Below are 20,512 nucleotides of genomic sequence, written 5' to 3'. Positions count from 1 at the left end.
TGACTTGATAGCGCTGTGAGACAGGAGATGGATACTGAGGCCCCTCAACTCTTATAAGGGTGGCATTTTTACAGCAACTTGCAGTCTCAGATGTAATAACTAAGATGTGGAGTCCACCAATGCTCTGGAAAGCTGCTAGGTTCCCATAATTCTATTTTTAAGATATCTCCTGATTTTGGAAGAAGAGTCCTACAGAGGTCATTTGGCAATTTGTGAGGAGCAGCCCTAGAAGGGAGCTTCCAGATTTTGATGTATTTGTTTTTAACCTGCCTTTACATCTCTGAGTTCTGAGGTGTAGAAGTAGATGCATATGGAAAATCCTCAGTTAGTAAGTGTGCAAATACTGTTTGTTAACAGCCGTCTTACTGTGGGAAACTGGGACAAGAGCTTGTGTTTTAACAACTGCTATGCTGTTAAAACCAAGCATTCATCACATAAAGTTTAAGAGGAACAAATAGATTTGAAAATTGTCTCAAAAGAAGAGTTTTGTTAGTTAAATCCTATCTGAAACCTGCAAGATTTAGATGACTTCTCTCCGCCTTCCCTCTGGAATGTGAAAAGAAGAATGACTATGTGGGTTGAGGCGCTGGGTGGGGATTTGAGGTCTGAATTCAATTTTCCCTGTTCCAGCTACTCTGTACTTGACCTGCAGTAAATGATCTAGTCCCTGATGTTACAACCAGTTCAGCTTGTGCCTAGCTTAATTTGTGTACATGAGTTGTGCCTTTGGAGGAAACTGTAAATGTGTTAGAATTACGTGGCTAGGAAACCTGTAAATAGGGGCTTTTAGTTTTGGGTTTCAGGTCTGATTTGTAAAAACGTCTAGATCAGAGTAGAACTTGTAGCTTGCTGCAGACTAGCATAAATGCTGAGAGTTTGCACTTACAGAAGTATACCAGTGCAAACGCGTGGTGTCTTACCAGATTTCTCTTTCCTTTTGCTTCGCTGAGTCGCAGAGAGGCTCTTCCTCCCTGCCCTCCCCATGGCTTTTTGGCAGTCGTTGTAGTAGAAGTTCTTTGCAATAACCAGCTTCAGTGATTGTTCCGTTTGTACCTGTGTGATATTTTCCGTTGAATTTACTATTGTGGTTGAATTCATAAAATAATATAAATAAATAAAAACAATTTGCCAATGCAGAAAGAGTGGAACTACTAAAAGAGTGGGTTTGGAAGACTTTAGAGAGCTGCTTCTTAAATATGTTTATTACCAGTTGAATTTATGACCTATTTTAGTTATAGACCCAAATTGAAAAACGGTACAGTAAATGGAACTGAACTAATTGAGCCCAGAGACTTGCCTGGTGCAGAGATGAGGAGGGAGTATGGGTGCATGAGGAACTTTATCTGAAGAAAAATATACAAGAAGTGTCTGACACTAATGACATTTTGCTCTTACGGAGGAAGAAAGCTGCACAGTAGTAGCCAGCGATGGCAAGGAATCTCTGGACCAACCATGTTGTTTCTGGCTAGAGGTGCTAGTTAAATTGTTGAATTCAAGGGAGAGGTTGGCTTCTGATGTCATGGGGAAACGTGTGGGGATACTTAGTCATGAGAGATTGTTGCGCAAGTGCGGTGCTTGTAGGCGTGCTTGACAAGTTCCTCGTTTCAGTCTACGCAAAAATTCTCACTGGCTTGAGTGGTACTCGAAACTAATCCTGAAATGGTACAGAATGTGCCTTCCAAAGAGCTTGGAGTATTTGGAATAAAGGTAAACTAAGTAATGGCCCTGCAGCCCGTGTGAATGTGCAGCTGGAGCATAGTTAAGAGCTCTTTGGTGTTTCACTTGGCTTGGGATGACTCTTGCACGGTGTGTGTATCCTGATCAACTCTGAGTGAAGATAACACAAGTTTTCAATGCAGAGGGAATTTATTTGTTGTTCTCGGTGCTGTTTCAGGTTTCTAGCTTGTAAGAATTACCTATAAGGTAAATGGAATTCCTGTTCCTCGTGTCATGTTAGATAGATCCATTTGAAGTATAGATCCGTCTGAAGTAGGGCGACCGAATCGTAACCGTTAGAAAGCCTGCACCTTCTGTCTTCCAAATGGTCCCAGCAGGGGCTGCATTTCATGGTTGACATTAGCCATGCTGTTCCAGCTCCTGCTTCTTTCGCATCCTGCTTTTCATCCCCCTTCCCTCCTTACTTTTTTTTAATGCATCTCTTATTCAATCTGGTTAATAAGCAAATTTGTCATCTGCTTATTTTTGTCTTCGCTAACACTCCCCCCACCCTCCCGTTCGGACCAAATTAACGGTAAACCAGTGAATTGAAGATAATGCTGCTGTGAATTATCCTTTGCTGCAGGGCAGCTTTGCATTTGTAGTGCCAAGCTGACTCTGTGTGACTAAAACCAGGCGGTGCAAAAAGAACTGGGATTTTCCTTCCTGCCAGGAGGGGCTGAGGGGTGTTGAAGGGTATCGACAGAGCTTTAGGAGGCATCTCCTTGACAGGTTTTTATTGTGGGGACATCTTTGGCTGGTCTGTCTTGGCCTTGTCCTGTGAGTTGCTGCATGATTGCATTTGCTTTTTACGTTTGTAAGAAGGCGACAGAGACAAATACAGCACGGTTACTTACAGTAGTACGGTTACTTCTTGTTATTTGCACAGTGAGGTATCCTTTGGGGAGATGGGCGTTGTGTTTGGTGAGGCACCCTGTAAGCTCCTGTTAAGACAATAGTCCTTATCCTGAAGAACTTACATTGCAGGTAAATGAAAAGAAACAAGCGTATGGACAGGCAGTGTTGGAGGTTGGCAGGTGGGAGGGATTTTGCCAAGTTCACCAGCAGACTGCTGGCAGAACTGTGAATGGAAATCTCATCTCGAGGTTCCGAGTCTTACATTGTAATTGCTGGTGAGTTTTCCCAGGTGACTTTTTTTTTTTTCATGTCTGATAGCCTAGAAGACATTTATTTGTGGCTGTTCTTTTTTCTTTTTTTGGGTGGGTTGTGAGGGTTTTTATGTGTTTGGGTTTGGTTTTCTTTTGAATGAAGGGATCATGGTACATTTAAGAATGGGCTTGAAGTAAAACTTTTTGAAAAGACATAGGTTTGATCCCCGCCTTTGCGTATTTGTATGCTCACAAATGATCTCTCCTTAGGCGGGGATAAGAGGGGTGGATATTCCTGTTATCCCAGTGCTATACCGTGAGCTTTCTTCAGAATCACTTGGGACGTGGCCTGCTCCGCCCGCTCGGCTGTTCCGTTCTGCTTTGCTTGCGTTCCTGCTCCCGACAGCCCCAGAGAAAGGGGAGTGGTGGGTAGAACCTCCTCCTGAGCCTGGCAAGTTGGCTCCTACTTACGAAAAGCTTTTTCAGACTGTTGTAATTATCATGGTGACACAGATGTGATAGGTGTGAGCGTGTAAATAAAACAGTTGGAGTAAACACTCTCATTTTTTCATCTAGTGGGTACAGAAGTTCCCTTGTGCTATTGTTTCCATTGGTAACTATGGAGCGCTAGTAACACGTTGCAGCTGGGTGAGGGCAGTCTGGAGAATCAAGACCAAAGTACAGTCTAACGTATTTAGGAGCTAGAGTAGGTTTAGTGTATTGTACTACTTCTGGATCATATCCCAGCCATCTCTCTGGAATGTTAAAAGTTGTGCAGTCTGGCTGAATAGTGATGTACTAAACTGAAATACGTCCTCTCTTCACACATACAAAATAACAACATGTCAGAAAGGGGAGAAATCCATTAAGGTGTGACAGATCTGTCCTTTTTAAGGAAGAATCTTGCTTTTTTCTTTACATGAAATAAAAGTGAAATAGAAATTGAGTGAATCGAAATTACAGTCGCTCGCTGTGCCCAAGGTCTGGGACCGTGGCCTGGGATATACTGGGTACACGAACAAATTTGTGACACAATGATCTAGCCAAGCCTGGCAAACTGACTAAAGGGTGCTGCCAGTGATTGCTTCTGGATGCAATTGGTTTTGACAACCTTGAGTCTGTCACTGTCATCCCAATAAAATCTGTTGCTTCAAATTAGGCAAAATAAGACCTGTCTTCTTTTTTGTAGTCCTAGAAACTCTCGGATCTTATTGTTCCTTTCTCTTCTTGTCCTGAGGGCTTCTGGGAGCAATCGCAGTGGTGATTTGTCTCTGGATTCCAAGCTGACAAGAAGCTTTACAATATGTCAGTTAATAAGTGGGGCACTGTGAACTCTCAGCAGCAGACTGAATATCATAATTAGAGCTCTGTGTGTTTGATTTCTTTGAGATAATGTCATACAAATCAGGAAATGGCTCTATAACTCTGTACACAAATGAGATACTCCTGTGAACTTCCATGACCTGAGGGATCCCATAGGGTTAAGTGATGGTGGCTTTTGAGTGGGCTTCTAGGTTGGAAAATAACGCTGTGGATGTTGGATTGTTTGAGCAGTTGTTTCCCCTTCCAGTGCCTGGGAGTTCAATAGTAGACAGACCACCACCATGCTTCACCCTGTTGTTGGTACCCTCAGGAGACAGGCAGAGGTTGCATCTGTCTCTGAAACGTCAGTTTGCAATGAGAGGTTCCTCCAGGGATTGAAGGATTGAAGCGTATTGTCTGTGCTTGCTTGTTGGATGAGTGGAAGGTTTCGTTCTCCAGGGTGAGAAGTCTGTTTAAACTTTTGCTGAGTTGGTAGTTTTCTCCTTCTCTTTCCTGGAAAGTCCCCTCTTGTTCACTCTGGTTAATACCTCTTTGGTGTTTTGTCCTCCTAGGACACCAAATATCACATCATCCTTGACTTAGCTGTCCCCCATGCATCCGAAAAAGGAGGTGTGTCCAGTGCTGCATGTGTTGAATGAATGTGTTTCTGATTTTCAGTATGTATTCCGAGAGGTTGCCTCAAATATTTCCTTCTTAACAGTTTTATTTTGTTCTTGAAATCTTGGACATTAGGGTATAAGTTGTAGATGTTTGTGAAATTAACTGCACTGCTGGAAAGTAATCAAGACCTTTACTCTGTTAAAGGCACAGTACTAAATGTTACCAACTCTCTCTAGCTGCGGATGGAAACCTGGCTCTTAAAAACTCCATTAGCTCTTAAAAACTTATTTTAACTAGTCATAGAACTACCTTGACTTTTCCTTGCAAAGACTGCTGATTTCTCATATTCTTGTTCTTGAAAATACTTTTTTTTCACTTACATCAGCAAGGTAATATAAATAAAAACAATAGAGACATGCACATCTGCCAGCTCATGAGATCTTAAAACAGTCTTTTCTCTAAGAAGAGTAAGTATAGAAATTTAAGTGCAAAACAACAGCAGGTCTTAAAATATGTTATTCCTTTCCTAATATGATTCACTCTCCTGAGTGTAAACTGTAAGTGCAGATGTCAGATAGCATTCCAAGAAGTGGTCTGTGGAGGCAGCATACGAAAGCTGAACTTTCATTAAAGCTGTGTTAGCAAAGGCAGCTGTGTCTCCCGGGGTGGGGGCACAGTGCTGCTGGAGGGCAGCGTCTGCCAGGGCAAACTGAAGTTACTATTGCTTTGGAGAATCGGACAGGACCTCCTTTTGTTGGTGTGTTTTCTTATGGACAGATTTCATCTTGAAAATAGTGACTCAGGACGTGGTCAGGAGGTAATATCTGTGTTAAACAGTAGTAACTGAGATACTGCCAAGGTGTCTTAAACAGTTATCCCCTTTAAGATTCTGTAAAAGAGGTAGTTGCTTGGTGTGTATTTCTGATTTCCCCACTAGACAGACTGACTATTCAACGGGTTTTGGTGGCTTATTGGATACCGGCTTTAAAAGCAACAGCTAGACCGTGGATGAGGTACTCGGCATATCGTTGGGCAAATTTAAACAACTAGTCTGTGTTTCAAGGTGTAATTCCCATTCCTGCCTCTGCCCCCCTCATCCATGCTGTCTCCTTTTAATAGCTTCTTTTTCCCTCTTTGGACACCAGGAATGACTGATTAAGAAATCAGCCTCTGGTTGGTTGGATAACCATTGGCAACTGCTGCAGTTACAGAGCTGCTGGTCTTCCCGAGTCTCTGACAGAAAACGAGTGAAGATGGGAACACGGCTGTAACAGAAGAACGGACAGGTTACAAAACTGCTGAGACTGGGTCTCTTCTTACCTGGCCCTACCAAACAGCAGGATAAATGTTTCCGTGAAATCAGAATTAGCAAATGACAAAGTGGAGTTTTACTCTTGAGAGATGCTATTGGTATCCTGCTGCAAAAATAGAATTTGGAAAGCTCAGGAAGGTATTTGGGATTTATGGTGTGGACTGGTTGAGTTGGAGCTGTGCAGCCACCCTTCACTGGGTTTGTAACAAACCCAGCAGCAACGAACTCGGACTTTACAGTTTACCTGTTCCAGTGTTACCGTCTGTTGGTGTGGAGTCAATTGAAAGTCTGACCTGTGAAAAGCTGCTTTGGCTTCTGGATTGTAGCTCAGTTGGCATATATGATTCTGGGGCTTCTGAACGCTATGGTGTGAATTTGGGCTCTGCTCGTTAGTTTGAACTTGATATGGCAAACGGCTTTTGCATCTCTAATAGCATTTGGAAGAAATCTTCTGCAGTCCTGCTGTTTGTCCCAGGCCGAGTGTTAGGCAGCCTAATACTGTCCAGTCTGGGCAAGGGAATTGCTGAATCTGGAAGGAATCAGCAGGCTGTTGAAGTGCACTTTGCAAATAATGTCGCAGTCTTCTTGGTGAAGCCTGTAAAATTAAGACCATAAAGGCCAGGGAGACCACAAACTGAAAATGTGAATTTCCTCTGAATGGAGATTGCTTGCTTTTTTTTTCTTGTTCAGTTCCTGGTGAGATGCCATGCTCGTAAGAGTGACACAGACTCTTCGGAAGGCTGCTGGTGGCTCAGGGGATTACCTAGCGCTTGGAAGACCTGAGTTCAGTTGTCAGCCCTGCTGCAAAGTTTTCTGCCTCATCTTACATCTGCTGGAAAAGGTGCAATAAGTCATTCATCTTGTCCTTTAGATGTAGATCATTTTCCCTGCAGAAGGCTTATCTCATTCTGTATGGTGCCAGGATATTGAGGGTCTGCTTTCCATTTCAGCGGGCTTTAAACGCTGCTTAATTAAAGAAACTCCTAAAAATAGTAACTAGGCCCTGTGTTTTCCCCCTCACTTCCACACTAATACACTGGTAAATTAAAGCAGAGGTTCTGGTGGATTCTGTACTTAAACCTACAAATACTCATTTAGAAGTCAAATGTTCTTGGGCAGGTTTGGAATGAAGGGTTTGCATTTTGCTTCTCTCCCTTTGCATATGGAAAAAGGTTCAGTTGTTTCCCTGTGATGCATAAAATCTGAACACCTTTTATGTGAACTGTTTCTCAGAGCAGCCTCCTAGGTTGGTGAAATGACTGTGGAAGAGTGGGAGATGGGGAACCGAACAGGCAGAGCTGGGCAGGTGAAGAGCACCTAGCTCCGGTGTTAACGGACAGGCCGCCGTTGTGCCTTACCAGCTGCTAGGTCGTGGCTGCACAAGTGCAGTGTTTGGAGGAGCACCGTTTCTTCGTGCGTGCGTGTCAGTTCTTGGCAGGCCTGTTCCCTGCCTTTTGAAAGGTACCTTAGCTGAATGGTTCAGTGTTTTAGACCTATCGAATTTTTGTTTTCCTTGAATGGATGGCTGTAAGAGCTGTTGGTAAATGCTTCTTGCTGTGTTCATGAGGAGCAAGGGGTTGGTGGTCTGATGGGAAAGCCTGTGATGCACCTAGGGAAATTGTGAAATACAGCATTGTGGGCTCCTTTCGTTGTAGCTTTTCGTTTTTTTACCTTTATACATTCTTGTAAGGATGCACTGAACAGGAATAACTTGAAGAAATATTTCTTTATAGAGAACTCAAAAACCTGTATCAAGTACCAAAGTGAGTCCCTGAGTACTGCAGCTTTCTTCTTGCTTGTAGTTCTTCAGGAGTGTGGTAGTAAATGAAACAACCATCTCCCCCTCTGCTTTACCAGTGTCTTCCAGCTCTAAACTGAAGGGGCCACTCCTGAAATGAGGAAGGTTGATTTGTTGATGTTTGTATGGGCAACTGTCTTTTACTGCAAGACTTCAGTTTTCTCAAAGCAACGCCTCTCTTCATTTGATTTTACTAGGATATGGACTACATCAGTCTGCAATTTGTGCTATCATTCTTTGCTATCTTCCTATTTGAAATAGTAGATATTCTTGCAAAATACATGATAGTGTAGCTTGGAACAGCGAACTCATGACTAAACATGAACATGGGGCTGGGGGATTGCGCTTGCTAGCAAGAACTTATTTCACTTCTCCGCTGGAACACCTTTCTGATGCTGAAAACAAAGATTTTTGACTTACAGTGGTGAAAATCTTTAAAGAGTGATGACCATCCCATATGGGCATATATCCAAAGACTATCTATTTCTTAATTTATATCTGACTTGGGATTTTGTGACAAGCTGGAGATCTCTCTTTCAATGCCTAAACAAACTCGTAGGTCCAGTTATACTTTGAAGTTGATGTGTAGGTGGAATTTATTACTAGGTCTGAATGTAAGAGGTTTGAACCCAGCTCTTCATTAGGTTTGAAGTTTGTCTTGCAGTGTTGCTGTCCCAGGGAGATGCTGGAGGGCTATATTGGTGCTTCCCCTACACCAGTGGCATGGTGTTCCTCTGGGAGACTGAGCTTCGAAGGAGTGTAGACAGGGGCATCTTTATCTTGTGATCTGGATTCCAAAAGACTTTGTCCACAGAGGCTGTCCAGGCCATGCGCCGAAAGGCTGAAACAGCCATGAAATGGATTCAGGTTATACCCCCCCTGGGTTCCCGTCGAGACTCGGTGAAGATTCTGGGAGCTGTGCATTAAATTGACCTCTGTGTACGGTGCAGTACATGTTTTAAGCTTGTACAAAGAACTGACTAGTGAAGGCTTCCGGTGGCTTCCCACAAAAAATCATTATACATGGTCTTTTCGGGTTTTCGGTTTAATTCTGCGGAGAGTTGACATTTTGCATGTCCTTTGAAGGTAAACAGAGATTGGAGTCTCCACCTTTGTGCCTGTGTTTTAGATAGGTCTGGAGGCAACAGGCGCTATCACGCTCGTTACAACATACATCTAACTTGTCATGGGCTGTGAATTATACTTCTGGAAGCTGGAGTAGTGTAGACCAAAAGACCTTATGAAAATAAACTAAATAATTTTCACCACATCAGTGACCAGAATTATGCCATTTAATTAAAATATGTCTAGACAAATAACCTAGGGGGAGAGAGATATAATCTGTAATAAGTGTTTGAGGTTTCTGCATAGGGACCATACTAAATAAATTTATGAATAGCTTCTTTTCTGTCCCAAGTATCTTGGGTCTTGGAGTACCTTAGTCACTGCTGCGTAATGTGGTTGTTTCTCATGTAACTAGATGGGCATTCATCTCTTTGTTAGCAATTATTTTAACCTGTCTGTAAATAATATTACTGTGAGGTATTGATTAGCACTTGTGGCTATTTTTTGACCAAGCTTTATTATTATAATGAGGTACTTTTAAGAGCGCACAAAAGGAACATTTCACAGAGGAATAAGAATTGATTCTTATCTTGACTGCTCTCATGTATGTTTAGCATTTCTTGTTTTGTGTTGTTTGGCAGCTGACACCATATCTGTCATGGTTGTGGGATGCCTTTATTGAAAATGAATTGAATGGTTGTAATAAAAGGCTTGGAGGTGCTGCCATATCCAGTGATTACTTAGAATGGTAGAAATAAACTCGCTGTACTTCTAGTTGATTACGAAAAATGTTGTACTTTCTAAGGCTGTCTGTTGAACTTGTTTCTTTCTTTCTTTCGTTGTGAAGGACTGAAAGTCATCCTGACTGACAAGCGAAGAGGGAGGACACATTTCCAGGCAGCTCATTCCCCATCTGCTGTCTTTCAGAGGGTGATTTCACTGCATGTGGGTAGTGGACCTCTCCAGAAAGGTGCTTCTCTCCAAGTTGACAGTAGTGGACTTGCTGGAATATGTGGGTGCAGCGGTTCCTTGGCGTGACCTGGTAACCAGCCCTCAGTGCAGCTCCTGAAGTCCATCAGCAGCAGGGACAGAGGCACGCTGCTGGCTGTAGTTCACCTTGCTGCCGCTCATCCATCGGTGTATTCAGCCCACCCTTGCCTCCCTGAGGGTCAGAGAACAGTTTTCTGTAGGTACAAGCTGTGGGAGGAAGGGCTGTCTGCATGCCATGTGGGCTGCGTGATGGTGAAGAGTGTGTCTGTCTCAGTTTGCATCCAGTTGGTGTGGGAAGCCCTCGAAAGGCTTTGTGGCAGCATGGGCTGAGGTGGGCTCTGGCAGCCAGGGGAAGTAAACCATGGGCTATAATGGAGTTTGTGTAGCCAGATTACTGCTGTTGCCACTGCCTGAGCTAGCTGTGTTAAAACCAGCTTGGATTTAGTACCTTGAAATGCTGCTTTGTCCGTTTCGATATTGAGCAGGTGAGTTTCGGGCTTAAGCTGAGGCATCCACACTTCTGGCTGGAGGTCCAATAATAGTGGCTGCAAAGTGATGCTTTTTTGGATGTTGATGAATTAATTAAAGTTATGTTATCCCAAAACATAACTTTCCATTTAACTGAAGAGCTACTGGAGAGAGTCCAGCAGAGGGCTACAAGGATGATGAGGGGACTGGAGCATCTCTCCTACGAGGAAAGGCTGAGGGAGCGGGGCTTGTTCAGCCTGAAGAAGAGAAGGCTGAGAGGGGACCTAATATATGCTTACAAATATCTGAAGGGTGGGGGTCAGGAGGACGGGGCCAGACTCTTTTCAGTGGTGCCCAGCGACAGGACAAGGGGCAACGGGCACAAACTGAAGCAGAGGAAGTTTCATCTGAACTCGAGGAAGAACTTCTTCCCTCTGAGGGTGACGGAGCCCTGGCCCAGGCTGCCCAGGGAGGCTGTGGAGTCTCCTTCTCTGGAGATATTCCAGCCCCGCCTGGACGCAGTCCTGTGCAGCCTGCTCTGGGTGACCCCCAGAGGTCCCTTCCAACCCCGAACATTCTGGGATTCTGTGATTCTGTGAAAACATCCTTAGGGGTGATGTGAAATCGTGGGCATTCGTGGAGCTCTAAATGCTTCCCAGGTAACTTCAAAAGGACTGGAAGCGTAGCTAAAAGGACAGACTGTTAGAGTCTGTGCTGAGGGAGGGTGTATGAGCAAAACCAGTGTGCCCTCTGCACAAATACAGAGATTTTCTTGGTAGTATACAGTAGGTGGAGTGGCTGATAACCTTACCAGTTGTGCAGCCTCTCTTGCTGTTCGTTGGTGGGGCTGAGAGCTGTTGATGGTCAGCTAAAAGCGTCATGAACCTTGCCTTTCAGTTCTCAGCTTCAGAACTGGCTGGGAGAATGGCACCTGGCTAGAAACCGCAACGTCTCAGTGCATTGGTGTGTCGCTCTCGGTGTGCGGGATCAGGACCTGACTTCAGCCTGCAGAGGCTTCAGTTTTCAACAGGCTGCATCTCGGCCTTGACTTTGTGTGAATGTCATCTCTAAGTGCTGTTTTGAGAGTGTCCTGCTCTGGAGTTTTGAAGATAATTGCACCCTGGGGAAGGTGGAATCAGGGCCAGCTGTTTGAAATGGGCAGTCCACAGCCAGCTTGCTGCTGGCAGCAGCCTCTCTTTTACAGTGTTTTGCCTAGGTTGTTTTCAAGAACTATTTAATTTCATGGGGACTTCTCAATATTTATTATTTTGTAGCTAAGACAGTGGACTGGGAAGTCTGAGTTCAGGTCATAATTATGCTGGCCTGTCCCTTCACTTGTGACTTCTTTGTCTTTACGGCAGAGGTGATGATACGTGTCTGTCCCTTGGGACAGTTGCAAGAATAGATTCATTAACACCTGTGAGATTGTAATATAGTACATAAATAATGTACTAAGTAAGAAAAAGGGAAATGATAGAAGAGGCGGAAGACTGTCAGTGTGGCTAAAATGCTGTGCTTGTTATGGACAGTTTGGCCAGTTCTACGTTCCAAAGGGAGTAGATGATATTGATGAACACAGATCGTAAGGTCTCAGGACCCTAAAAGTCAACCATTTGCTTGGCTTCTCTGTGCACATAATTAAGAGTAACCGTTTTTCTGCTAGGTTAGCTGATGGTGGAGTGCTGATAACACTAAGCACACCTGGGGCTATCAGTGCTAAAATCAAAATAGACTAATTTTTATAGCTATCATCTTAAAAATGCCATAAATGCTTGTATTTTAGTGGGATTTTCACACCTTGAGCATCTGCACAACCACTGAAATATCGTTAATTAAGGAGCAGAGAAGCAAATTGTGTTCCCTACAGGCCATTACTCTAACAGTCATAAATAATTTATTATACTTAATTGGAAGCCATTCCTCATAGATGCTGCAAAGTGCACTCTGTTTGGAGACCCTTTCAAGATAATGGGCAGAAGTGCTGGCGAGGGTCCGTAGCCTAGCAGAAACCAGGCTGTGCTGCGCTGGACTGAAATGGGCGGGTGAGACAGATCCGGGCTGGGAGCCCAAGTACCAGTTGGTTCAAAACACGTGGAACCTCTGAGTGTGAGTCACTGTGTCGGGCTGTTGTGCTCGGTAAGGACTGATAGGCCTTCAGAAGTGCTTGGAGTGTGATGCAGATGGCTAAACTAGATTGCTGTAGAGCAGGATTCCCCTGTTCGCAGTCGAGGCAGCTGCAATGCAAATAACCTCTGCTTTCCTCCCTCCCTCACATGCTCCCGCTGTTCTCTTTGGATTTGTCTGCAGGGATCTTGCTTAACCAGAACTGTGGACTTCCCCAACCAAGTAATGAGGCTTTGTGCTGCTCGAATGTCTATCTTAACTAGCCATCAAGGAACTTTTAAACATGAAGGTCATATACATTTCTTGTAGGAGGAGGCAGTGTAATAGGCCAAATGACCTCCTCAAGGTCATGCAGTGGGTTGGTGCCAGAGTGGAGCCTAAGCAAATGTGGTTGTCCTTTAGTTGTCCCAGCTGATTGCTATGAAAAATGAAGCTTTATGTTGAAATGAAGAGCAGGTTCAGGCCTGTTCTCTCCTGGGGAATCCAGTAGTTCTGACTTCATTCGTGTGCTGAAGCGTAGGTCAGTATCTGGTACAGGACCTAAGAGCCAAAACGTCTCTGGTATCCTGCAGTTCTCCTGAAAGCTGATAAATTATCCCTACGGTGCTGGAGGGCTGGGAGACAAAGTGCTGGATGTGCCTGCAGGAACAGCGATGGAGCGGAGAAAACACGGAAGAGGCAGTTCCGTGGGCAAAGGTGTTTAGTGTGGTGAGGACGAGCAGATGTGGCAGCGGATAACTGGTGTGTAACCATACGAGTGCATTAACTGTTAATTGCAGGCAGAAACACTGAGGCTGTGTGTTTAGATTTGTAAAAGTGTTAAGAATAATGCGAGACACAGACTAGCAGCTAATTACATAAATGAAGAAAAAGAAAGCGTTTCTTAGTGCGTTTGTCACCTGTGCAGGAAGAGGTGACTTCCCTAGCACTCACCACACGCAGTTTCTCGCGACAGAACAGAATCACAGAATCACAGCATGGCGGGGGTTGGAAGGGACCTCTGTGGGTCACCCAGTCCAACCCCCTGCCCAAGCAGGGTCACCCAGAGCAGGCTGCACAGCACCACGTCCAGGTGGGTCTGGAATATCTCCAGAGAAGGAGACTCCACAGCCTCCCTGGGCAGCCTGGGCCAGGGCTCCGTCAGCCTCAGAGGGAAGAAGTTCTTCCTCATGTTCAGACGGAAAACCTCCAAGCAGGAGCTGGTGTGCGTGGTGGAAGGCCGGGAGGTTAACCTCGAGCTGGGAAGCGCCGTCAGAAGAGCTGGCGTTAGCAACTGGCTTTGTGCAGGAGGGACCTTGACCATGTGCAGCTGAGCCTCTGCAGATGGTGCAGACCTGCTGCTCGGCTGTGTAGTTGGGAGAGCTCTTGCGTGCGTTGAAGCTGGAGATCTTTGTTTGAAGAGCGTTTTGAAGAGGGTTTGGTGCCACAGTTGGGTGTGTCATATCGTAATTGTGGCTGGTGTGTTCATGTTCACTTTTGACAGGTTTATGTGGGAGCTGGCATACAAAAGTGCATATACGGAAAGACAAAGCATTGTCAGCGTTGTTCATGAATAACAACCGAAAAAGGAGAACGCTGGTTCCACTCTGGCTCTGTGGTGTTTGGAGGAGTGATTGGCATGAGCCTTCCGTTGCGAAGCACGGCAGATCTGCCTCGGAACGCTGCGCTGCCGCTTCGTGCTCGCTGGCTCGGTGGGGTGCAGGCAAGATCTGAGGCTTTCATGCATCAGAGAAGGCTGCGGGTCTTTTGTGTTGAGCAGAGCCCTTCTGTGCTGCGCTGCGATATGGTGTTTATCTGCTCGTCAGAAAGATTTCTCTGCTCCTCCCCTCTTTCTTATGAACATTAGAATGAACATTATACGCTAGCCAAGCCTCGCCTGTAAATTCAGTGGGTGACTTGATTTTCATTCATGTCTCTGGGTTGGAAGGGTGGGTAAAGGCTCTCTGTGTTGCAACCTCAGCTACAAAAAGCCTCAAGTTTTAATTCTGCATTAAAGATTCAAACTGAAATGTGAATCAGCTTCAGAAAGACTATTTTTAGAGCTGCAGCCTTGGATTCCAGTTGAGTAGTTGCAATTTATCATGTGATCAGAAGGGCGAGAGGTTTTCTCTTTCTGTGCGTGTCAGCTGTTTGTCCTTAAAGGAACTACATGTCTTTATTTATTTTGCTTACATTTTCCTAAAAATGGCTGTCCTTGGTTATTTGCTTTTGTATTGTAGTAAACAGTCTGATCTGCAGAGGTGTTTGTATTCTGCACGGACGTTTGGCCTGATATTGCCAAGCAAGATGCAGGGTGTGGTTTGATGAGTCTGGATCTTCTTCAGGAAGGGCTTCTTCTTGAAAAGCTTTAAAAATATTTTTTTATGGCTAGTGAGGTCGGAGAGTTTCTGTGAAGCAGCTAGCTAGCATCAGTGGAGTGTAACACCTACAACTGTAGGTCTGACTGCTAATCCAGTGTGCGAATATCTGTCAAACCACATTAGAAGTTGGGAGCTTCCAAAGCAAAAGTTGCTTTTGAGTGAGCTTAGAATCTGCCAAAGCAGTTAGTAGAATCTTACAAATAGCTTCCCTTAGTATTAACTCATTGCAGATGTGGGATTTGTGATTACTTATGGTTTTACTAATTTAAACAGCTTTTTGGAAAACTGCTGCTTCGTAAGTAGAATGAAGTTGCCCAAAGAGGTTGTGGAACGTCTGTCCCTGGAGATACTCAGAGGTTGACTGGACATAGCCCTGGGCAACCTGAACCCGCTGTGAGCAGGAGGTTGGACTAGATGACCCCTGGATTTCTCTTCCGACCTGCAAGAGTCTCTGAATCAGAACTAACATCTGAGTAATCTCTTACTTGCCTTTGTGGTGATGGGAGTCATTGAAGATATGTGTACAACAAATGGGTTAATTACTTTACCTTCTTTCTAGGGACCTCCAAGCAAGTTATAAAAAGTGATGAATGAAGCTTCTCTCCCCCTTCTGCCATCAGTAAAGGACAATAAGAAAGAGTTAAAAAAAGACTTGATTGTGATCACAGTGACAAGGTGGGGTTAGTCTGGTACTAAAGTGTGTTAGGATGCGCGCTTTGTGGCGTGGTACACATTAACCTGGAGTGACTCTGTAGGGGCTGCACTGCTGCCTCAGCCCTGCGTTTCCCCTGTATGTGGCCTTAGAGGGTTGGACCTGCAACCGGTGAATCACGCAAAGGAGAATTTCCTTGTTAACCTCAGTTTTCAGAGTGGAAAGAAAAAATCATCTAGCTAGTTCTGGAGATGAAGTCTCTCACAGGCATACGTGATGCAATCAAAATGCAAGCGTATGCAACACTATCAAGCACAGTGTTTAATATCCAATTGCCTAAATGCTTATGAATCAGAGAGTCATTAGAGGCTTGTAGGGTTCGCTCAGTATTCTTAATATGGAGTCAGCGTATATTCTGAGGCAGCACCAGCTTGGCAGAGGGATGAGAATGAGGGTAAGCCTAAAGAATCCTTGGTCTTCGGGCTCATATCACCTTTGGAGGAAAACAAGAAGTCAGGATACTGGGAGGGTAAGCAGGAGTGTAAACCTCATGTAGAAACAGGTGAGGTGTGAGAGGGTGAACAAGGCTTGTTTGGCTAAATGTGCAAATATCTATTTGTGCAGAGTAGGGTGGCAGCAAAGTCAGAGGATCCAGACACAATTCCAGGAAGCGAGAGGAAGGAGGGGCTGTTACCAGGAGTGATTGTTTCATTTAGTAATTAGTTCTTAAATCTCCTCTAAGTCAAATAAAGCAGAGGATGTGAGCTGCTGAGAAGTATTCCCTCCTCCCCTTCCCTGCACATCCACACCCTTTTTTGCACATACTCTTTCAAAGTGAAGACTGTGTTGATGTGAGATGTGGTAGTGGGGAGCTTGCTGACGATACAGCAGGTGCTTGGGGGTATTCAAGAGTGTGGGGTCTTTTTCATGGTCTGTCACCAATGTACTGTGTGACCTTGGGTGGGTTGTGCTCCTGCGTTCTTCTTTTACCTTCCTTTTGCCTGGTAGATGCCTTTGAAGGATGGACTAAAGGATCTAATATCTTGTGCATCAAGATTTTTCTGGAGGGTGGTGAAGAGAAGGATGTTGCAAGTCTCTGAACATTGAAGAAAAATCTCAAGTTAGGTTATTGGTGTGCTGGCAGAGTCTGCCCTCCCTCCCCTTTGCAAAGGAGAACGGTGTGCAGCTGGGACACGGCAGGGCAGTACGGGGTGGACCTGCTGCTGGGAGGTGCTGCGACCCACGTTATCTGGCAATGGCTGGTTGGTTCTGTTACCGTTGGGCGCTCGTTGAGCGGTAGCTTTGCAAACGGCTGTGTGGATAGGTGTTTATTTGCTCGCTTCTCTCTGACCCAGAGTGGCTCGTAACCTGGGTTAAGTGGAAGGTGGTGTGTGCTGGAATAGAGACTGCACACATTCCAGCCTTGCTGGCAATTATGGAGGCACGGTGTTGCCAGGAGGCAGGATATGACCTAGGAAACAAATACCCTTCTGCTGAAGGGAAGCTTTAACTCTGCGAGGGCAGGGGATGTGTTTCTTGGTATCAGATGGCCTTTGTTCTTATTATCAAACAAGTCCGTTAGCGATTGTGTTTGAGAGCTCTGGTGTCACATCTCCACACTGAACCACATCCAATGCCAACAGATTTTTCTTCACCTCAGTAGGAGGTCTCTGGCAGATCAAATGCCTCGCCTCTTCTTCCTTGCCGTGCTACCTTGGGTTGGGTCCAAGTTGTGGACTTACCCACCCTAGTCTTAAGCTGCTGCGTGTGTTAGTTCCTAATGGACCATGAGTGTTCCAAAAGCAGACGATGGCATGGGTCTCCCTCTGCCCTGCCTTCTAAGTTCTTGTAGAGCAAAAGACAACTTGAGTAGAAAGCCATCCTCAGACTGAGGCACACGGCTGCAACCACTCATATTGCTTTCTTCCCTTCTCTCCATTGCTTCTCCTTCCTGAGAATTGAAAGGAGCTGCCTCTCTACTACAAATAGTGATTTGTAAAACAGTGATATTTGAAATTAGTGGCTGCTGTTGTCTTTGATGTTCTTGGCACAGTTGATTGCTACCCAAAGCAAGCTGGGAATTACAGTCTATCATTCTTTTGCCTCATAGCTCAAGGCTATATTTAGTAGTTCAAGTTGCAACAGATCTGGAAGTTGTTCCCTTTAGCTGCAGCAGAAGGGTGATGCTGTGATAGAGCACGTTGTTTTGTAAGTGGTGACTTCAGCGTGCTCGTTTTCCATCGTGAGGACAACTGAACCAGTCTGTGCAGTATTGCCGGGATATCCTGACTGCCGCTGTGTATGTCAATTTTGGAAAGACCTCCAAGCCTTTTCTCTGGAGAGAACCTCACAAGCAGTGTGAATTTAGTGCTGGACTTTTGCCTAAGTCTTAGAACGTGGTGCAGAACTTCTGGATATGATTTCTGGGCTGCAGTAAGTGGCATTTCCTTGGTGGGGGTGAGGGAAGATACTGTCATTTAAAACATGCAGCTGTCAACATATAATTGTTGCAGCGTATTTATTTGCTGATTCTGCAGTTGGGTCTTTGCTGAGTGGGTGTTCTCTCCAGGACTCTGTGAAACACAGAAGATAATGTCTGAATTCAAGTCAGTCCGTTGGGGCTGGAGATCCATGCAAATGTTGAAATCCTCTGTCTGCACACGGGAGTTTGCAGCTTCAGAATTACAGGTCTGAGCGCTTCATTGAATCGTCATCAGAGGATTTCAAAGCCCTGAGTATCGGTTGATTTCACTGGAGTTTACTCTTAATTGCCTCTTCAGAGTCTAGGTATAAATGACCAAAATCAGTAATGAAATCATATGATCTGTTCCCTGTTGCCAAAAGGTAAAGGGAGGACAGATTCATTAGGAGTTAAATGAATGTTTTAAAATGTTTTTCTTTCCAATAATAGCAAAGGGGTGAAGGTTGCACTGCTAGCCATTAACAAGGCAAAGAAGTGTGGAGAAAGAATGAAATGTTCATTCCTTCTTTAAAAAATGGATTAAAATGTGCAAATGCAGGTATTAGTGGTGGTGTTATCTATTCCTAGTTTTCCAAAAGTCTGGTGGGAAGAAGCTCCGTTTGCTCTCCTTTCCTCCCTCCTCCTTCCTAACCATTTTTTTCCCCCTCATAATACGACACCATGTCATGCACAGTCAGTTGCTTTGTGGTTATTGCGGGTTTTTTAACACAGCAACAAGAAAGATGAAAACATAAACAAAGGAAAATGTGGTTATGGAACCACAAGTTTTTGAAGAGTTTGACTAGACTTCAGGTTGGCTTTTTTAAAGCTTAGAGATTGGGCTCCTGTTTCGAAGAGTGATGTTATTCTCACCTGTAACCAGAGAAACCGAATGGGGAGCCAACTGTCCTGTATTTCATCTGTAGCTCCTTACTAGAAGTAACCAGACCAAAGTGTTGTAATAGATAACACGGACCATTTCTGTCCTGTCTTGTGGGTCATCATCAACAAGAGAGAATCCATCACAGCACTGATTCAGAGCTGCGTCATCTTACGTTGAAACTCCTGGACTGTAACAAAGAGGCAGCCCAGTTACCAAGTCCTGTAGCCAGAGCTGCAGAATGAGCAGACTTCAGCGGTTCTGATTTTAATTTAGGTGATAAAGCACGGGTTGAAAACTGAAGCACCACTCAGGCTGGTTTCTGAAATGGTGATTCTTTTAGAATTTCGCATTTAATGGTCTCTTCAGAAGCCACCAGCAATGTCTACTTCTCTAAAGACAAAAAACACTTGCTGAGAGATCATGGTCTTGTATAAATGAGGGAGGTTTGTTAAAGAAGCTGTTGCAAATGCAGGGTTGTATAAATCTTTGCTGCTTTAAATTGGAACTCTCCAGCGTAAAGCAGCAGTCCTAAAAAAATACAGTTTAAAGTGCCCTGCTGAAAGATGACATTTGTGATTGTTTGTAGAGTTAGAATCTGGCTCACTGGGGGCTTGTTGCGAAGAGTGCTTCAAGGCAGTAAGTAACTACTCCCAGTAGTGCTGAACCACTAGTTGGTTTTGAACCCGCTCTTTTCATCTGTACTAAGCCAAAGGAAGCGACTCTGGTGCAGTCACCAGTGCCATTGTTTCCAGATCCTGGGTGGGATTTAGAGAGGCCTTCTACAGAGCAGGCCACTTTGTCCAGGAGTTCCAGGAGAACCAGAGGCTCACTTTGCCTCCAGCAGACCTCATAAAGATCTTGCTGACTTAAAACATGATTACTTTACTTTCTAAGAGGACGAGTGAGCACTGAATTGTTTGAAGAATTCAGAATATCTTTTTGTAGCTATAAATATACATGTATATAGTTATGACTGGCTAATTTAATGAATAGGAGGTTGTTACATGGAGGCCATGTTGGTTACTGTGCTAGTTAGAAGAACAGAAACATCTGAGGTAGCTTCAGTTGCTGCTGAATTGGGAGCTTGGAATTAAGTCTAATGAAATGGGAGAATTACTGTTTTCTCAGTAGTCGTGTCATTTATATTTTGGCTATGACCAATCTTAAACTGTTGGAACAAATGCTCATTCTGAGATACTGAGTCACAGTAAGTGTCTTCAGGATTGAAAACCTTATGAAAACCCTTGTGCTAGTAAAACAAATTGCTGATTTTATTCTCCTTAGTTGTAGGGGTTGGAGCCCTGGGTTAATTTTTTTCTCAAGAAGCCCTCAGAACGGCTCCAGCTGAATGCTGCATTGGCGTTGCGTTGGTTTAAAAAGGAGAGGGCCAGGGCAGGAACTCGGAGCTAAGGGTTTTGAGACCGTCTTGGAGTGAAAGGAGGGAGGTACAGGGAGCAAGAGGGCTGTGTGGCTGGCGAGGGCGGGAGGAGAGCTTCAGTTCATGCAGAAGGTTGAGATGCTTGTCTGCTGTACAGGAGGTGAGGGTTCGGTGTGAAGCGTGACCACAACTCCTTCAGTGCCTTAGGGGGAAGGTGCTCTGTTGGCTCCAAATCCAGGCTAGGAAATTGGGGTAATGGTCCTTTCTTTGCGG

The 20,512-nt window shown here is 44.7% G+C and overlaps 1 protein-coding gene across 3 annotated transcripts in view; it reads left to right on the top strand.

Annotated features, from left to right (window-relative positions):
• The window catches only part of DVL1 (dishevelled segment polarity protein 1), an 89,958-nt gene that overhangs the window by 13,799 nt on the left and 55,647 nt on the right, over positions 1 to 20,512 (top strand). The gene's annotated exons all lie outside the window — the stretch shown is intronic.

The sequence above is a fragment of the Opisthocomus hoazin genome, chromosome 16, assembly GCF_030867145.1.
Source record: "Opisthocomus hoazin isolate bOpiHoa1 chromosome 16, bOpiHoa1.hap1, whole genome shotgun sequence".
NCBI lineage: Eukaryota > Metazoa > Chordata > Aves > Opisthocomiformes > Opisthocomidae > Opisthocomus > Opisthocomus hoazin.
This window is presented reverse-complemented; position numbering and strand designations above follow the sequence as displayed.